A 13,816-nucleotide genomic window follows, 5' to 3' on the forward strand; every position below is an offset into this window, starting at 1 on the left:
CAAACTCCCTTCATACACCAGCCTGCTGAGCATCCCACACAAAGACTTGGGCACACTTCACGTGATCAGTCCCTAGTAAAACCAGTAGATGCCATACAATTAGTCTGGAATACATCCTTATGGCCTTGACCACTTCAGGATATTGGATAGGATTCCTGTACAGCAATGAAAGGATGGTCCGAGCTCTGTATCCAGTTATGATCCACTTCATAGCTACATCTTAAGAACTCTCCTCTTCCCCGACTGACATAAGTTTTCTCTGGATGAACATCGTATCCCACTTTGGTATATAGGTGTATCAGTATGGGTACCTGTTCTATGTCAGGGGTGCAAAAGATTCATCGCCATGTGCTTTTAGATGAGAAATATTGAACTTCTTACCAGTAAACTTGTTTGTGGTGGTTTGTAACACTGTAAAAGAGCCCAGGTTCAACAGTGTGTCCAGTAGGACCATCCACCTCCAACCTAATGGTATGCCGTTCTCCCAGTTGAAGTTTAGGCTACCACAGGTTACCTGAACCAATCTTTAAAAAACACTGTATATTAGGTTGTTGAACACATCAAGAAATTTCATGTTCCTGCAGATATCATAGATGCCATCTCTTAGTGCATAAAAAATTGCCTTAATTGTCTCTTTTGGTTGCCAGTTGTCAAAACTCTCCCCAACATCTGAATTACCTCTTCCATCTCCAATATGTATTCATCAAACCTTTCTTCACTACTGTTAGGGGAAAGTAGCCACTTATAAGTATACACGAGGTGAGAGTCACCGCCACATAGTCTTTACATAATATCACGTCTAAGACGGCGAATCAGTTACTGATGTTCCTAAAGGGTTCAGGAATTACAGAAGAAATGAAATTCCACCTTATAACTCACTATTAAATACTTAGAATATTTTTTCTCTACTCACCATTAAAAATTTTTCTAAGTCCAACTCTGCTAGTAAACAAATGATGTCACTGTCCTCTCTTAACACAACAATTAACTTGGAAAAATTTTAACTAATATACTAGGTTATGTTGCACTTTAATACATTGTCTCTTATGGAGAAAATGAAACACTTCCGAAAAATTGTAATTACTTTTTGTTCCATCGACCAAACTCTTCAAATTTTTAACACTTGTCTAGTAAATATACGTCTACAAATCTGTAATGTCTGATCCAAAAAAAACTACTGAAAAACCAATCAAAAATAACTATAAACGCAGAGCTAAAAATCAGCGACCACACTTCACAAAATCTCAAACTTGACTCCCCTTGCCAAAACCGCTATCTTCACCACTTCACTGCACTTTTTTCCATTTATAATTAAAATTTTATGCAAATCCTTTATTCTGTCATTTTCAAATAAAGTACAAAATTGTCATTTTTATAAAATACATCCAATTTCTTGGTTGCAAAATTTGAACTAAGCTTCTAATATGGCTGAAAATTTTATGTAGGTAGTGTTGCCATCACATGAGAAAAATGATGAACGCAGTTGAAAAGACGTTGCACGTAGAATTAAAAAGTTGTTATATTTTTGATCCCACCTCGTATATGTTAAAATATAATGTCTAGTGTAACTTTTGCGCAATAACTTGTAATAATTTTTTAGTTATTATTCCTCTAATTGATTAATTTTCCAGAATGATTTTATATCAAAATGGTCTTCCTGAAGTTTACTTGAGGCATTTGAATCATTGATTAATTTTAAGGGAAAATATTCTATGATGATGTATTAGTGTCGCGGCCATTTATTTGGGAAGGAGTCCTACATTAGAATCCTGATAAAGCATGGCATTTTTCACACGCTATAAAATTCCATTTTCATATTTCCATGTACAAACTTCTTCAAAGCTTCTGTGGTGATATATTTTTTATATATGCCGCAACACCTCTTCATTTGTCACTTTATCCACCCGTCTGATTTTTAACATTCTTCTATAGCACCGCATTTCAAAAGCTTCTAATCTTTTCTTCTCAGGTACTCCGATCGTCCAAGTTTCACTTCCATATAAAGCGACACCCCAAACATATACTTTCAAAAATATTTTCCTGACATTTAAAATAATTTTTGATGTAAACAAATTATATTTCTGACTGAAGGCTCGTTTTCGCCTGTGCGATTCGGCACTTTATATTGCTCCTGCTTTGTCCATCTTTAGTAATTCTACTTCCCAAATAACAAAATTCTTCTACCTCCATAATCTTTTCTCCTCCTATTTTCACAGTCAGTGGTCCATCTTTGTTATTTCTACTACATTTCATTACTATCGTTTTGTTCTTGTTTATTTTCATGAGGTATTTCTTGCGTAGGACTTCATCCATGCCATTCATTGTTCCTTCTAAATCCATTTTACTCTCGGCTAGAATTACTATATCATCAGCAAATCATAGCATCTTTATCTTTTCACCTTGTACTGTTACTCCAAATCAAAATTGTTCTTTAATCATTAACCGATAGTTCTATATAAAGATTAAAAAGTAAAAGGGATAGGGAACATTCTTGTCGGACTCTCTTTCTTATTACGGCTTCTTTCTAATGTTCTTCAAAAGTTGTTATAAAGTTATTTATTTAATATTACCTCCTTTACCATAGTTTTCATTTTGATTATTAATTTTGTAATCTTAGATTATATTTTTAGAATTTATTTTGCGGTCTAGGTTTTCCACATTGCCCCTAGTTTGGTTTTTATGTAACACCTGATATACAAAAGGTTTAATTTTTTATTACATTGTATCATATAGCATTCACACAAGACATAAAAGTAAATTTATTTAATTTTTATGGAATTACTCAATTGAATTGTGTTCTTTTATTTAAAATTATGTTGTGTACTATTCAATAACAATTTTATCCACTAATTTCTAACCGAGTTTACCATTCTCTAATGTCCTGTAATTTATTTTTTTTGTATTATTTTGGTTTAGTGTCGCAGTATATTCATGTAAAAATTAATTGCTCGTCATGTTTAGCATAAAAGGTATTTAAAATAATCAAAATTCTATTAAACTGCTATTTTGGGTATTTTAATAATTTAATTTTGTTTTTTCTTTATTAATTCACATTTTTACATTTTTTTTTCAGTTTTGATAAAGTATAATATAAATATATTATTAAAGGAAGGTGTACTTTTCTTTTTATCATTTTATATAAAAATACGTTGCAATAATGTGAATAGTATTTAAAGTATGCATTTAATTCAATAATTTTAAGTCGTATTATAATATAAAACAAAATAATTTTGGTTATTACAATTAGATATGAAATACTTATTCTTTACCATTTTTCATTATTGTATTTAATTTTTGGTGCTAAATAAATGATATTATGTTTTCTAATTACTATTCTGTTTGATCTCTTGTTATTAATATTTTATTGTTTCCGTATATTTTTAAATTAATAATTGTATTAGTAATTAGAAGAAAAATTATATTAAAAAAAAAATCTTAAATTATTGTACACAGTGTTTTATAATAATTGTTAAAAGCATGTATGAAAAGTATATTACATTAATAGGAAATAAAAATTGTAATAAAATATTGTTTTTAACTTATTATCCTTCTAGTTTTAATTTTTGCGGATAAAACTGCAGCGGAATATAAAACTGATATGTGCTGCTATCTCTCCTTAATCAATAGAAATACACGTAGGAGTGGGATTATTCACTCGATTTTAAAATGTTGGCTAACCTGGAAGTCTGGAGAGATACATAATGGCTGAAGTATTTTTGTGGTGTACTCGGTATGTTTTTGTAAATCGTTTTTGTTTGTAATGATTTATGACTGGTCTTAATTATTGATAATCATACTTAATGATACATCAATTAATGTCGAACAGATGATTCAACGATAATCATTGTATATTTTATTAAAAAGTTATTAAATAATACGAGACAGTTGTGTATCGTTTCATTGTTGTAAAGTATACGGGTGCTTTATTAGTAATATATATATATATATATGTATAAGATATAATTTTATGTTATCTGTGTTGATATTATTTTCATTAATACCGGTGATCTATTCCTTAGTGTAAAAATTTTTATTGTACATCGTTAAATTTTATTAGAAATAAATTCTAACGACAGGGTAGTGTTTAAAAAAGTGGATAAAAATATCAGTGAGTGTTGGTGTAAAAAAAAGTACATATATATTTATTTATAATTAACGGTTTTAAATATTCAAGAAGTACATAATACAGTTTAATATCTCGGGTAAGTTTTTTTATAACTATTTAAACATGTTTCTCATTCGACAATGATAGCGTTGCGTATAAATTCATAAATTATTAGTTTATCTCTGCGATTTGAAGTTCATTAAAATTTTTGCATATTTTATTTAAATTAAAGTATTTATTAAAAAAAAAATCGTAGTTGATATAAACGTTATATATTTTTTTAATTACTATGTTTAATGGATGTTCTAGTTAATGTTTTTCTATAACTGAAAACTGTATAGATCTGTATGTGTTAGGTGATTGACCCCTGCTGTGTGAATAATAAAAATTGTATACGAGTTGTTTTCGGTTGTATAATTGCGTTAAAATTTGATAACTATAAGACAGATTTTTTTTTTGTTTTGACGACTAAGTCTATTTGAATGTACTCGTACAAAATTATAAATTACTTATCTATGTTTCCGTTAGCGTTGTTTTTGTATATATCCCTTTCAGGTAAAATAAACCGACTTTTGTAATTATTAAGCATGATAATTTCGTTATTATTTTATATATTATTTATTATGCATTTTTCATATTAGTATCAATATCTATTATTTTCTAATTGGTAATTAATGTAATCAATAAAATAAATTACGATTTTAAAGTTTAATTATAAATAAGATATTAAGTAATCGTATTGAAAATTTGTTTGTTTAATAGATTGTTAGTTCCTTTTTATTTATGGATAGCTTCCAAATAACAGGTTATAAGAATTTAACACCTATTGAGAAGGGGTAATGTAATGTAAAGAAAGGCGTTTTCAAGTTTACTTTTTAATGTTTTGTATCTGTTAATTAATTCGGTTTAGCAACAAAATTATAGTATAGATTTTCATCGTAATATAAACAGTTAATAAATTTATTGAATAGCTTTAAAATTGGTCTTAAGTGTTTCTTTATATATATTTTTAACCCGTTAATATTTAAATTTAAAACCTTTTATTAATTTTTAAAGTTATTAAAAATCTGGTTTCATTGTAATTACAGTTTTGAAGTGTGTTTTTTTGCTTTTAGATCTTTGGTGCAAACTGTTTGTATAACATTTTTTTTGAGGGTGTAAATGAAAAATTTTCATAATTGATATTTTGAAAATTAGAATTAAAAATTCGTTTTTTCCCTTTTTCATTTGTGGTGCAAAATGCTTGTATAACATTTTTTTTGAGGGTGTAAATAAAAGATTTTCACAATTGACATTTTGAAAATTAGATTTAAAAGTGCGATTTTTCCCGTTTAGATCTGTGGTGCAAATTGTTTGTATAACATTTTTTTTTGAGGGTGTAAATGAAAAATTTTCATAATTGATATTTTGAAAATTAGAATTAAAAATTCGTTTTTTCCCTTTTTCATTTGTGGTGCAAAATGCTTGTATAACATTTTTTTTGAGGGTGTAAATAAAAGATTTTCACAATTGACATTTTGAAAATTAGATTTAAAAGTGCGATTTTTCCCCTTTAGATCTGTGGTGCAAATTGTTTGTATAACATTTTTTTTGAGGGTGTAAATGAAAAATTTTCACATTGAAGTTTTGAAAATTAGATTTAAAAGTGAATTCATAAGCTATGTTTTAGGCTAATTATTATTTCGGGAACCGGTTTATTTTTTCCTTATATCTTATTTTAAATCACACCTTATACCTAAAGAAAACTAAGGAATTTTTAAGAGCTTTGCCGAAGTCAAATTCAAATTATTACTGTGATTTTTACTGATAAAATTCCACAGGTAGACAACATTCATTCCCAAAAACTTCAACTTTATCATCCTGATTGTGGTTTTACTTGTTGATGTTGGTATTTAATTTTAATTATTTATAATTTTATTTAATGGTTTGTGCTTAATATTCATAAGTAAAACAAATGAAATATGATTTTTCATTTAATTGAAAATTTTTATTATTTTGATAATAAAAAGGTGCCAAAATTTGGCTTGAAAGAGAAATTCACCAAAAACTAATTATATATATGAAAACTGATTAAGCAGCTTTAAAAATTATTTCATATTATATTAAAAATCAATTATAAATATTGAAATGAATATGAAATAATCTTAAACATAGAATATTTACCATACAGATATTACTAATTAAATTATTTTTAGTTGTCGCTACTCTTTTGCTTTGTATAAAATATTAATTTATATTTTAATAAATTAATGTTAATTATTTACAACATTTAAATTATACATATTTTTTTTCTTTAGAATCTTGGTTTTATAAACTGAAATTTACGGTAATTTACTATTGTTTTTAATGATTTAATTACAGTATGAGAAACAAAATATAATAAAAATAATAATTCTGAAAATCACACTTAAAATTTGCCCCTAGATATTAGTCAGTTTAGATTTTATATATATATATATTTTTTTTTTAAGCCTCAAAATGTAACATTTTTCTGTATTTGAAATCTAATTACAAATTTTTTTTAGATATCTAAATTTTTTTTCCTTGAAATTAGAAAGAAAAAAATAATTGAAAATTATGTTATTAAATTGATATTAAGTATTTACTTTTATATGAAATAAAAATTTTAGAAAATAAATTTTATAAACTTTGCTGTTAATAACGTGATAAAGATTACAAGCTGTTAGTACAGCAGTTATTTTGTACTAAATTTAATCCAGAACTAACAACTGAACACCGATTGATGTTTATAAAACACCGGATAATAACATTCTGGTGCTTTTTACAGAAATGTAAATAAAAACATCATATAGATTGGTAGATTACTAGTTGTTGTTTTTACTTCTGTTCTATTTTTATTGTCTATCGTTGTATAATCATTATTATTGCGGTATTATTTTCAGTTTTGAGAGATATCTTCATTGTATTCTAAAATTATTCAAAAATCCTTTTATAAATTTATTCATTCATCACCATTTCATCCTTGTTCAAGGATGAAATGCCACAATGCTAAATACCTTATTAATACTCCCTTAATAAGGTAACGCAGTGTTACCTTATATTCAAGTAATGCTGCCTGTTTTCAGTGTTACAGGCAGCATTTCTAATCACTGTTTAAAAAACAGCCGCCCTACTGGGTATAGAAAGTGCTCAGATGGCCACAAAGTAATAGTTTATTTATTTTTTATGATATCTATTGAAGGTATGTGATATGAAGGATAAGGAAATGGAGATTAAAAAAAAGTTGATAATCAACTCAAGAGTTTCCCTCTGAATTGAGTAATATATCATATTTAGGGGAAAAAAGATATATAAAATACGACTATGAAATGTGATGGCTCATAGATTTTTATGGGTGGGGCTTTGTGTTATGGATTTATATAAACATCCATCTATCAAATGTCATTTTTAGATTTTTATCTAAGTACATTCAACTGTGTTCTAATTATTATGTTCAGAAAAATTACTGTTTTCAGTTCTCGAATAAATTGTATTATGATGTAACCTGAAAGTCGTAGGTAACTGGGCATCAGGCACAAGTCGCTCGTAAAATGTCATATTCATTACTAACAATAACGAATATTTTATGTCAGGTTTACCAACGAAACTAAAGAGCAGGGTGATTTTCTTTTATTCTTTTTATTTATTTATTTTTCGCAACATTTTCAGTAATAACTATGTACACTGACTTTAATGAACATTACAACTCTTCATATATCCATTAAATTTAAATGGTTTAGATACATCTTGAGTTTATAAATAGTTATGAAATTTTGGAAAGCATAAATTGTTGTATCTCTTTTTTTGGGAAAAGATATATTTTATAAACTACATCTGCTCAGAAGGAGGGTGGGAGTCATTTGAGCTAATTATTATTATTTTATGCAAGTAGTATGTTCTGTTTAAAAAATTACATATAATTAGATTAACCTAGGAAAAATAATAAAATCAAGTTGAAAATTTTAAATGGAAAAATATTAATAAATTTTTACATGTCGCCATCAAACAGATTATCTTAATTTAGTTCAAAAAGTTAAAATTAAAATAATTATTGAAAAAGTATTATTTTTAATACAATTTTCTTGAAATATTTTTCATATATTTTTTTTAGTTTTATTTTTAACTATAATGTGTGAAAAAAAGTTACGATCATTTAAAAAAAAAGCTGCGTACAAGAAACAAAAATTTCATTGAGAATGAAAGAGTTTTTTAAAAGTGGAAGTACATTTATTTTTGTAACCATAATTTTACAGACTAGTTCTTTAGAAATATATCATTATGCTATTTAAATATTATTTTAATATCAACCAATAACGATATAAAAATATATAACAAATAAATTTATTTTTATTCAATGTATAATAATACATATAATAATAATTTATAGATCACATTAGGAATGAGTAGATATATTACTCTACAGATAAGAAAAAAGGAACTGTTCCAGCATTTGTCTGGATGCATCAAGAGAAACCATGATAAAACTTTGATAAGATTACCATCACAAAATATATAATTATAAAATAAAAAATAGTTGTGATTAGAATCGATGTTAAATATTTTACAAAATATAGACACAAAATAATATCTCTGAAAATAAATACATGAAGATACTAATTTTTTTTTTTTGTCTTCAGTCATTTGACTGGTTTGATGCAACCTCTTTGATGCAGCTCTTCAAGATTCCCTATCTAGTGCTAGTCGTTTCATTTTATTTCAGTATATACCTCCTACATCCCTAACAATTTGTTTACATATTCCAAACGTTGCCTGCCTACAAAATTTTTTCCTTTTACCTGTCCCTCCAATATTAAAGCGACTATTCCAGGATGCCTTAATATGTGGCCTGTAAGTCTGTCTCTTTTTTTAGCTATATTTTTTCAAATGCTTCTTCATCTATTTACCGCAACACCTCTTCATTTGTCAGTTTATCCACCCGTCTGATTTTTAATATTCTTCTATAGCACCACGTTTCAAAAGCTTCTAATCTTTTCTTCTCGGGTACTCCGATCATCCAAGTTTCAAATCCATATAAAGCGACGCTCCAAATATATACTTTCAGAAATGCTTTCCTGACATTTAAATTAATTTTTGATGTAAACAAATTATATTTTTGACTGAAGGCTCGTTTTGCCTGTGCTATTCGGCATTTTATATCGCTACTGCTTCGTCCATCTTTTGTAATTCTACTTGCGAAATAACAAAATTCTTCTACCTACATAATCTTTTCTACTACATTTCATTACTATCATTTTGTTCTTGTTTATTTTCATGCTGTAGTTGTTGCGCAGGACTTCATGCGTGCCATTCATTGTTTCTTCTAAATCCTTTTTATTCTCGGCTAGAATTACTATATCATCAGCAAATTGTAGCATCTTTAACTTTTCACCTTGTACTGTTACTCCGAATCTAAATTGTTCTTTAACATCATTAACCGCTAGTTCTATGTAAAGATTAAGAAGTAACGGGGATAGGGAACATCCTTGTCGGACTCCCTTTCTTATTACGGCTTCTTTCTTATGTTCTTCAATTGTTACTGTTGCTGTTTGGTTTCTGTAAATGTTAGCAATAGTTCTTCTATCTCTGTATTTGAACCCTAATTTTTTTTAAATGCTGAAAATTTTATTCCAGTCTACGTTATCGAATGCCTTTTCTAGGTCTATAAATGCCAAGTATGTCGGTTTGTTTTTCTTTAATCTTCCTTCTACTATTAATCTGAAACCTAAAATTGGTTCCCTTGTCCTTATACTTTTCCTGAAACCAAATCTGTCTTCTAACACTTCTTCCACTCTCCTCTCAATTCTTCTGTATAGAATTCTAGTTAAGATTTTTGATGCATGACTAGTTAAGCTAATTGTACTGTATTCTTCACATTTATCTGCTCCTGCTTTCTTTGGTATTATGACAATAACAGTTTTTTTGAACTCTGACGGAACTTCGCCTTTTTCATAAATATTACACACCAGTTTGTATAATCTATCAATCGCTTCCTCACCTGCACTGCACAGTAATTCCACAGGTATTCTTTCTATTCCAGGAGCCTTTCTTCCATTCAAATCTTAGAAGATATTAATTATAAAAAAATAATTTGCAAATCAGAAGGCTTTAATGAAAATTATTTGATCTTATATTTATGTACAAGTGTAATAAAGATGCAGAAAATTTTTTGTAACAATTTTAATTAGTGTTATTAAAATATTGTTGCCGAAAAGAAAATTGTTTAATTGTGTTTTAAATAATCCAATAATTAATTAAAAATTGTAACCAACAGAAGAATAAGCCAAACTATTATTTTGTTGAGTTATACGAAAACAGTTGTATTGTCAGGTTTGACAAAAATGGGATAGTTTTTTTTCTTTTTTTTAATAAAGATTTCACATTCATATAAAAAAATAAGTTAATATTTTTAATATATTACAACGTCTACAAATTTATACTTTGGGATTTAAACAATGATTTGATCATAATCATCCGGTACACCCTGCCTGGCAGGAAATCCCTTTCACCACCACTATTTTCATCCATTTCTATCCCAAATTTTCTCCTTCATCTTCTTGTAGTTTCCAATCATCATTTGTTAACTTTAACCTCTTTTTTTCTCTCTCATCCTTTCTCCTATTGAGCCTTCCAATTCAATTGTTAAGATTCCACGTCCTTTACATGTTACAAACAGTATCGTTTTTGTTCGTGTACTTCCCTCATTAGTGCTCTTTCTTTTTTAATGTTGTTCATTACTTTGTTATTCATAACTTTATCAAACCATTTTACCTTCTTTTTTCTTCTCTATATTTACATCTCAAAGAAAAAGTTTCATTCCAGTCCCTTTTCCATTTTCCTTATTTTCTATGTGTTTCACTTCCAGTAGATTATTTTTATGGCTTGAAAACTGATAATTTTAAAAGATCCTCCATTTAATGAATTTGGGTATTGAAAAAACTTTTATGAAATAAAAAAAAAAGATGAGCTATCAAAGTTTGGCCCTTTGGTAAAAAGAAATGCTACTTTCCCAGCAAATATAACTATATTAAAGGGAAAAGTTGGCTGATCATGTCAAAAGTGGGGTTTTTTGCAAATCTTTATGTTTTACGGTCCAACTAGTTCATCTAGACCATCCGTTTTCAAAGTGGGTGATAACGCCCCCTTGTGGGCGCTGGAGGCCTTCAGGGGGGGGCGGTAGAAGGCCCACAGAAGATTGGGATTATTCAGGCAGTCTACGATGGCATTGGTTGAATAAAAAAAAAGGCAAAAATTATCTTTTTCTGATATTTCAAAACTAAAATTAAATACCTACTACACTAGTAAAAAAATTAAAGGGACACCTATATTTTATGATTGCATTCAAACTACTTTAACTTTGCAACCAAGAGACGAATAAAAAGACATTAAAGCTTGAATACTCTACTTTTTGACAGTACACTTCAGATTTAAAAAATCATGAAATTAAAAAAAAAAATCGGTGAGCAGAAAAGTTTTAAAATTTGAAAGTTTTTGTTCGTGTTTGATCGAGCGCATGAGAGAAACGAAATTTTTTTAATAAACTGCATTAAAATCGTTTAAAAGCTTTAAGACTTCAGCTTTAATTTCATTTTTTGTATGTCTCTACGATACAATTGTAATTTTTCTGAAGGCAATTTTAATAAAAATACTTCCAAATATGATTAAATATGTGTTTTAATTGCTCTAATTTAAAATGTAAGTGTCAATTCAGAAATAGATTATGCCACTTTTTAAAGTAATAATTCCAATTGCTGTTTTTAAGAGCGCATCTTAAAAACAGCAAATTATTTTTAACGGATAGTAATTTTTAAAATCTTGGTGGGCGTTAGAAATTTTTAATTCACAATGTGGGCGGTGGGCGAAAAGGTTTGAGAATCAATGATCTAGACCAAAAAAAAAACATATATATATATATACGTCGCATTGCTTTTGACTAATCTCCAGGTTTGAACCAAGCAACCCACCGGGTTGATCTAGTGGTGAACGCGTCTGCCCAAATCAGCTGATTTGGAAAACGAGAGTTCCAGCGTTCAAGTCCTAGTAAAGCCAGTTATTTTTATATGGATTTGAATACTAGATCGTGGATTCCGGTGTTATTTGGTGTTTAAATTTTAATTAACCACACATCTCAGGAATGGTCGAACTGAGACTGTTACTAGACTACACTTCATTTACACTCATACATATATATCTTCCTCTGAAGTATTATTATATGAACGGTAGTTACCGGAGATTAAAAAAAAAAAAAAAAAAGGTTTGAACAAAGCAATTTTTTCAACTTTGGTCCAAATATTTCTATATATTGGGCATTGATCATATTAATTTCTTTTTAAAATTCGTTAAGGGAGTGTGGAAATCACAAAAAGAGTTAGGTGTGATTCTCTTCAGAAGTATTTTAGAGAAAATTTTATTAAAGTAAATTGTTAAATACTAGTGTATATATATATATATATATATATAAACAAAAAAAAAAAATTCAAATAATCAACCCCCAACTCTTAACATTGAAATATATGTTTTTGCTCTTGTTATCCTTTGGTTTTAAATATTCTTCAAACTTTTTTTGAAAGTTTATATTATTATATAGAACTGTCAAGAAATTTCTACAATTTGTTAAAATTATAGACTCTACACTTAAATTTCAGAAAAGTTTTTGAAAATTTTCTTTTTCTTATTTTAGATTGCGGATATTAGAGAAAACTTTATGTGAGCAAATTTGTTTAGCTCAACCTACATGGGTTGAGCTATATTTTTTTTTTGACCAAATTTTAATTTTTATTATTAAAAAAAAATTATATTTTTCTTCAGCACTTGAAGGGTTTTGAAAATTAAAAAATATCATTTATCACCTATATTATATTCCGGCCCCAAAATGATAAATATTTTTTTCTAACTTTAATAGAAGTTATACGTTATTTTTCAATATTTAAAAAAAAATTTCTTTTATTTTTTGGTAGGATCGCACCCTCATAATTTTTTTTCATTCGAAATTTGGGAATTTAGAACTTAAATCTTATTTTGGTATTCATGACTTACCTGCTTAGCCGGGAAGTCATGCCAGTATTTCCTACCTTTTTAATTTCAGTTAAAAATAGTTTTTATTTTCTAAATTGAAGTACAGGATGATTATAAATTATTCATTGGATTTTAAAATTCTGTTTTTAAAATAGTAGTACACATAGAATTATGAATGATATATGAAAATAAATAGAAACTGTCAAAGTTTTAGGTTACGTTTAAAGGGGTCGCCGATAGGTAGCAACACAAGCTCAGTTTCTAAAATGGCGTTTATGCAACGGAAAGCATTCTGTGTCAAGAGTATAAGAAATGTTTATCCGTTGTTACCGTGCAGCGTTTATTCCGGAGATGGTTTAAAACAGAACCACCAGGCCACCAAAGCATTCTAAGAAAGTATCGACAGTTTAAAGGCACCGGTTGTTTGTGCAAGGGTAGAAACATCGGACGCGCAAGCGTTTCGGATGAAACTGTGAAGAGAGTCGGAGAGTTTCTTTCGTAGTCCAAAGAACTCGACGCGCTAGTAGTGAACTCTATATTCCGTAGCCAACTGCGTAGAAAATTTTGCGAACTCGTTTAATGAAACTACCGTATAAAGTTATGACCAAATGACCTCAGGAAAAGATAGAAATTTTGTAATGACGTGCTGGAAGTAATGGAGGATGACGATTTCGTTAACCGTCCGGTGTTTAGTGATGA

The 13,816-nt window shown here is 28.2% G+C and overlaps 1 protein-coding gene across 4 annotated transcripts in view; it reads left to right on the forward strand.

The window, feature by feature from the left end:
- Positions 1 to 3,676: 3,676 nt before the first annotated feature.
- LOC142333613 (adenylate cyclase type 1-like) overlaps positions 3,677 to 13,816 on the forward strand; it is a 338,843-nt gene continuing 328,703 nt past the window's right edge. For all 4 annotated transcript variants that reach the window (XM_075380939.1, XM_075380936.1, XM_075380937.1 and 1 more), the window contains exon 1: positions 3,677 to 4,202. The gene's annotated coding sequence lies outside the window, so the exon portion shown is untranslated. The remainder of the gene's footprint in view (positions 4,203 to 13,816) is intronic.

This window comes from Lycorma delicatula, chromosome 13 (assembly GCF_047948215.1).
Source record: "Lycorma delicatula isolate Av1 chromosome 13, ASM4794821v1, whole genome shotgun sequence".
NCBI lineage: Eukaryota > Metazoa > Arthropoda > Insecta > Hemiptera > Fulgoridae > Lycorma > Lycorma delicatula.